The sequence below is a fragment of the Vipera ursinii genome, assembly GCF_947247035.1.
Source record: "Vipera ursinii genome assembly, chromosome: 1".
Lineage (NCBI taxonomy): Eukaryota > Metazoa > Chordata > Lepidosauria > Squamata > Viperidae > Vipera > Vipera ursinii.
In genome coordinates this window covers 319,159,391-319,166,305 of record NC_139512.1, presented here as the reverse complement: position 1 = coordinate 319,166,305, position 6,915 = coordinate 319,159,391, and positions in this window count along the sequence as shown.

Genomic DNA, 6,915 nt, shown 5'->3' with positions numbered 1-6,915 from the left:
AGAGGTGGTTGGGCTTGGATAGGGGCCTCGAGTTAAGACGCGCTAAGAGGCCCCTGATCAGATTTTTAGCCGGTTATTTTAAGAGGTTAGGGAGGGGGAGGGAGGGGGGGTGGGGAGGGAACCTGTAACCAGCACTCAGTCTGGACCTGTTAGAGGTCCTGACGGGACGGGGTTGGGGGAGGTGGCTGCTGGCGCTGGGAATGTGGGGGTGGGGCATTGAATCCCCACGGCGATAGGGTATGGCAGCAGGTGTTTGCGCGGAGGGTCATATCAACATCTGGGATCGCGCCCCCGCTATCTTCGAGCGGTGGCGCACTCCGACCCTCCGGTTAGCACCCTCTTACCCGGGGATGAGGGTGATCAGGCCCCTGAGCTCAGGCTGGTCTATTTTAACGCTAGATCTGTAGTTAATAAAGCTCCCCTCATCCGTGATCGGATCGAGGAGGAATGTGCGGATCTAGCGTGCATCACGGAAACTTGGCTGGGCTTGGAGGGAGGGGTGCCTCTCACCGAGTTATGCCCGCCGGGTTTCCGGGTGCTGCACCAGCCACGGGCTCAGGGTAGGGGTGGTGGGGTGGCAGTGGTTATTCGGGAGACTTTGTGTCCCCAGGAGGCCACCATTGTCCAGATGGCCGGGAGTGAAACCCTCCTCTTGAGGTGTGGTCCTCGGGTTCAGTTGGGCTTGTTGCTTACATACCTGGCGCCCAGCTGTGTGGCAACAGCCCTGCCCGAGCTGCTCGACACCCTCTCAGGGTTGGCGGTGGAGTTCCCCAGGCTTATAGTCCTGGATGACTTCAACCTGCCATCACTGGGAGGGTCGTCGGAGTTAGCTTGGGAGTTCATGGCTTCCATGACAGCCATGGGCCTGACCCAGGTTATTGAGGGCCTGACTCATGAGGGGGGTCACACTCTTGACCTGGTGTTCCTGTCTGGACAGTGGTTGGATGATCTGGGAGGGGGTTCTCCATCCATCACCCCTCTGTCATGGTCAGATCATCACCTCCTGAGGCTGGTTTTCTGTCATGTCATCCCCTGCCGCTGGGCGGCGGAGCCGACTAGGTGGTTCCGCCCCAGGCGCCTAATGGACCCAGATCGGTTCCAGAGGGCGCTTGGGCCTATACCTATCACCCTTACCCACAGCCCAGTCGATGCCCTGGTGGAGGCCTGGGAAACGGCAGCCACCAGGGCACTCAACTGTGTTGTACCCATGCGACCTCTGACCCGACGCAGATCCCGTTGGGCCCCATGGTTCTCTGTGGAGCTCCGGGAGATGAAGCGGCGGAGACGAGGTCTAGAGAGCGGTTGGAGATCCAGCCGATCCGAATCCGACCGATTGCAGTTAAGAACCTTTATAAGGTCTTATCTTGCGGCGATAAGGACGGCGAAGTCTAACTACTTTGCCGCCCTTATCGCGTCCGCAGATAATCGCCCGGCCGCCCTGTTTAGGGTGACTCGCTCCCTCCTTAATCAGGAGGTGAGAGAGGATCCCTTGCAGGGACGAGCCGAGGAGTTTAGTCATCATCTGGCGGACAAAATCGCTCGGATCCGGACCGGCTTGGACTCTGACTGGGCAGAGTCTAATGTGGAGGAATCAGGCGGTCTTGAGCACATTATCTGGAATGAGTTCGACCCTGTTTCCCCTGATGATGTGGACAGGATCATGGGGAGACTGAGCACCACCACCTGTTTGTTGGATCCGTGCCCCTCCTGGCTAGCTTATGCGGCTCGGGAAGGAACACGAGGCTGGTTCCATGCAGTAATAACTGCTTCCTTGAAGGAGGGTGTCTTTCCTGCCGCCTTGAAGGAGGCGGTGGTGAGACCCCTTCTCAAGAAGCCTGCTTTGGACCTGGCTGTTTTAAACAACTACCGTCCAGTCTCCAACCTTCGCTTTCTGGCGAAGGTTGTTGAGAGCGTGGTGGCGCATCAGCTCCCTCTGTTCCTGGAGGAAACTGATTACCTGGACCCGTACCAATCGGGCTTCAGGCCCGGACACAGCACGGAGACGGCATTGGTCGCGCTGGTGAATGATCTCTGGAGGGCTAGGGACAGGGGTTGCTCCTCTGTCCTGGTCCTATTAGATCTCTCAGCGGTGTTCGATACCATCGACCATGGTATCCTACTGCGGCATCTCAGGGGGCTGGGAGTGGGAGGCACCGTTCTACGGTGGTTCTCCTCCTACCTCCAGGGCCGCTCGCAGTCGGTGTTGACAGGAGGGCAGAGATCCGCCCCGAGGTCTCTCATTTGTGGAGTTCCTCAGGGGTCGGTTCTCTCGCCTCTCCTGTTCAACATCTATATGAAGCCGCTGGGCGAGATCATTCGTGGTTTTGGGGTGGGGTATCATCAGTACGCTGATGATACCCAACTTTTTCTTTCCACCCCGAACCAACCCAGTGATGCCCTCTCCGTGATGTCCCGGTGCCTGGAGGCGGTTCAGGTCTGGATGGGGAGAAACAGGCTTCGTCTCAATCCCGCCAAGACTGAGTGGCTGTGCATATCGGCATCTCGGGTTAACCAAGTTATCCCATCCTTAATGATGGGGGGTGAGGTGTTACCCCCCGTCGATAGGGCTCGCAACTTGGGCGTCCTCCTGGATTCACGGCTCAATTTCGAAGACCATATAGGAGCCGTGACCAGGGGGGCTTTTGCTCAGGTTCGCCTGGTGCGCCAGTTGCGTCCCTATCTGGACCGAGACGCCCTACGCACAGTTACTCACGCGCTTGTGACCTCCCGTTTGGACTACTGTAACGCTCTCTACATGGGGCTGCCCTTGAAGACCACTCAGAGGCTTCAACTGGTGCAGAATGCGGCCGCGCGAGTTGTAATGGGGGTTTCCCGATACTCCCATGTAACACCTCTACTCCGTGAGCTGCATTGGCTTCCGGTTGCCCTCCGGGTGAAATTCAAGGTGCTGGTTATCACCTATAAAGCCCTACATGGCCTGGGTCCGGGATATCTGAGGGAACACCTGCTGCCGGCATCAAACGCCCTTCACCCAGTGCGCTCCCACAGGGAGGGTCTGCTCAGGGTCCCGCCGGTAAGAGATTGCCGGCAGGTGACACCCAGGGATAGGGCCTTCTTGGTGGGCGCGCCTGCCCTCTGGAACCAGCTGCCGGTGGAGCTGAGAACTGCCCCCGACCTCCGATCATTCCGCCGGGGCCTGAAGACCTGGCTCTTCGAGCTCTCGGGCCCAGACTGATGAGAAATTTTAATTTGGGGTTCTTTTTAATTGAGTACAGGGTCAATTTAATATTTTTTAATTTGGTTCTTAATTTTTGTATTTTGGATTTTTAATTCCCTGTAAACCGCCCTGAGTCCTCAGGGAATAGGGCGGTATATAAATATAACTAAATAAAATAAATTAAAAAAAATACTCGCCCAAAGCTACTGGGGAATGAAAGAGAAATGGACTGATTTTGCCTGTTACATCACCTTCAAAAAACTTCCCAGAGCAACTAGGAACAAAAGTTCCTTTCAATGAGAAAATGGACTGCTCACAAGACATACTGAGCTTCACCACTATAGAAAGGAAGATCTGACTTATATTACCTTCAGGCTAGAAATGGGTTTCAGCTGACACTGAACTGCTTTTGAACCTATAGAATCCCAGTTACTCTTCCTGGAAGATTCTTGATTCTCTATTTCCATCAATATTCAAGACTAACACTATGCAACCTATCATATTCAGTCTTGGTTTCTCAATATGCATCCTTGGCAATTGGATGGAGATGGACAGTAGTGGGGAAGTGATGAAATAGATCTAGCAGAACCTTTTGCTTTAATGCAGACATGTCAAACACAAGGCCCGGGGGCCAGATACGGCCCGCGAAGTGGTTTCATGCAGCCCGCGAAGCCATCCTGGAAACAGTGAGGGAACGGCCCCCACTGCCTTGGCCCTGGCCCAGAGACCCTCAGATCTGTCCCACTCCTGCCCAGGCCCCCATAGGCAACCTTGATGCGAACGATGTAGAGCTGGCCATGCCCACCCAGTAGGCCATATGCACTTTAGCCACACCCACCCAGTAGGCCACACCCACCCGGCCCCTGAGGGCAACCGCAATGCTGATGCGGCCCTCAATGAAATTGAGTTTGACACCCCTGCTTTAACGGCATTAGGAGTTATCTATATGGAATCATTATAGACTTCTATTAATGTTGCCTGAAATGTCCTTCTATTTTTAGCAGATATTTCACTGGTTTTTTATCCTACATTTTCCTCTCAGAAACAAGTTTGAAGTTTCTGACGTATCTGACAAGCACACATACAGTTAGTCCTTGACTTACAACCATTTGTTTAGTGGCTATTTGAAGTTACAACAGCAATGAAAAAAATAACTTTTGACAGATTTTCATATTTGTGTCCATTGCAACATCCCCTTGGTCATGTGATCAAAATTTGGCTACTTGGCAATTGGCATCTATCTATTTATGACAGTTGCACTGTCCTGGGGTCATGTAATTACCATTTGTGACATTCCCAAAATCAAAGGGGGAAGCCAGATTCACTGAATAACTGCATGACTGACTTAACAACTGTCGCAAAAATGATCATAAAATGAGGTGCAACTCACTTAACAACTGCCTTGCTTAGCAATAGAAATTTTGGGCTCAATTTTGGCCATAAGTTGAGGACTACATGTAATTACTTGATAACAGCAAAACAGAAATATCTGCACGCACCAACTTACTATGAGAATATTTTTATAATATTATAACACTACAAAACCAGTTTTTAATTTCCTTTAAAAATGTACATATCTATACACACATTCATTGTTAGCATTTTTGTTTTATGTCTTTCAGTTCACTCAGCTACCGTGCAAGAATTTAAATTCATCACTTTACAGATTGGAGAAATAAGAGCAAAGAAGGATCCAAAGGCAGTATTTCTACTTATGAGTTCACAGTGGTTATCCTTAAGAAGATTGGAGAACCATTTGTCTGAAATGGTGTAGCGTCTCTCCTGTTTGAGCAAGGGGTTGTTAGAAGACCTCCAAGACCTCCTTCCAAATGTGTTATTCTGTCATCCTCATCCCTAGAGAATGGGAAAAAAGTTCTATGCTCTACTTGTGTGTGTGTGTGTGTGTCCGCACGTGCGTTTTTACACGCCAGTCCGTCCTTCCGTTAGGGCAAAGAAAGCAACCCCCTCAGGCAAGAGCTTTTCTTGTCCCTACGAAGCAACAATCTGCTAATTACTTAGCTCATTACACTTGCATTGTCCTCGTGAGATTCCTGTCTCAGGTGAGAGGAGCACCTTGACCGGGGGAGCGGGGGGAGGGTGGCTGCCGCTTATTAGGCCGCGGCAAGTCCTGGGCCGGACTTTTTGGCTCTCCAAACCAAAAGCCCGACCATGCGAGGGAGAAACTCTGCGCCGCCTGAAAGAAGGGCGACTTGTTCTGGCCAAGAACCAGTGGGGGGACAAGGCGAGGTAAGTCAAAAGAGGCGGAATTTTCGTGCTAACATCTCCCGAACCCTTGTTATCCCCGCCGCAGACCCGGCTCATCCGCCCTCACTCTCTCCTCTCTCTGCGGACGAGGCTGCTCGCTTCAAATGATTGGCTACCGAGGCCCGGGAGCCAGGCAGGCGGGCAAGTCTCGACCGCAGCATTTTGTTGTTGCTGTTGTTGTTTTGCGCGCGCGGCGCTGGCTGGGAACGGAGCCAAGCAAGCTCTCTGGTTGGAAGTCCCGGCGGCTTGGGAGCCACCGCATTGGGATTGGAAGCGAGCGGCGAGGAGATGGTCTGTCTCTCCCTTCCTCCCTGGCTACTGAGGCTCGCGGTGGCGACTTCCCTGCTAGGCGCAGTCGGCCTGAAACGGAGGAGGGTCAGGGGGCTTTCAAAGCGTGGCCTTGCAACGGATGGGGGAGCCTTTCAGGAGGGTGCCGATGAACTGTAGCTCTCCAGATATTGCTAACGTATAGCGTTTGCCGTCCCGGCAGCAGGATCGATGCTGAGTGAGAGGCGCAGGCATTTCTCTGTGTCAGAATGTGGTGAATCCCCGATTGCCCAACTGGTTGTGTTAGCAAAGGGGTTAGTAAAGTTCGTTTAAACTTTAAGGGCACGTGTGCTGTTCCTCCGATCTTCAACGCAGGAAAAACAAAATAAAAGTTGGAGAGGAAAGACCTTTCTTCAAAAGATTGTGTATGAGATAGAGGGAGGGAGGGAGGGAGGGAGAGAGGGGGTTGTTTACCTTCTCTGTGTTGCTTGTGTAGTAGCACTGTGGAAATGTTGGGGGTGGAAACCATTCCAGTTTACATGAACTTGTAGTTTTGTTGGCAACAATACAATTTGCCATTTCCATGTAGGCTTTTTAAAAAAAATTCTTAGCCCAGTCTACACTCCTTGTATTTCCTGATAAGTTTCCCATCCAAATATTAATGAAGTTTGACCTTGCTTTGCTTTTTTTTTTTGACAAGAACCAGGTACGTTTGTCCAGGTGCTGCCATCTGATGTGACACAAGATGTAATAATAGCTACTAATTTAAATTAATTCAAGAAGGGATTAAATTCATGAAAAAAGGATTCTACCAGTATATTCCAATTGCTGGAAAGCATCAGTTGAGGAGGCCTATTTGTGAACCAGCTACTGTAGATATATTGGATTGACTCTGTGAGAGAAAGAATGCTAAAGTACATTTTTTATTTTACATTTCTTCCAAAGACCTTGTAAGAGTACAGCTGCATGTGGAAAGTTAGGCTGAGAAATATTTGAAGCCAACCCTCAAGTTTGTAGTTGAATGAGGGGGTTAACCTGAGTTTCTTATATTGAGAAATAGCACTTCTGAAATCCTATCTGGGTTACCTATCATGCAAAGCAAAATCAGGGTTTAGTGCAATGTGTGAATCAAGTCAAGAGAAATCATTTTAATTGTGTTGAGGCAAGGCATGTTTTAGTAAGACTGGCGCAGTGGATTTTGTGTG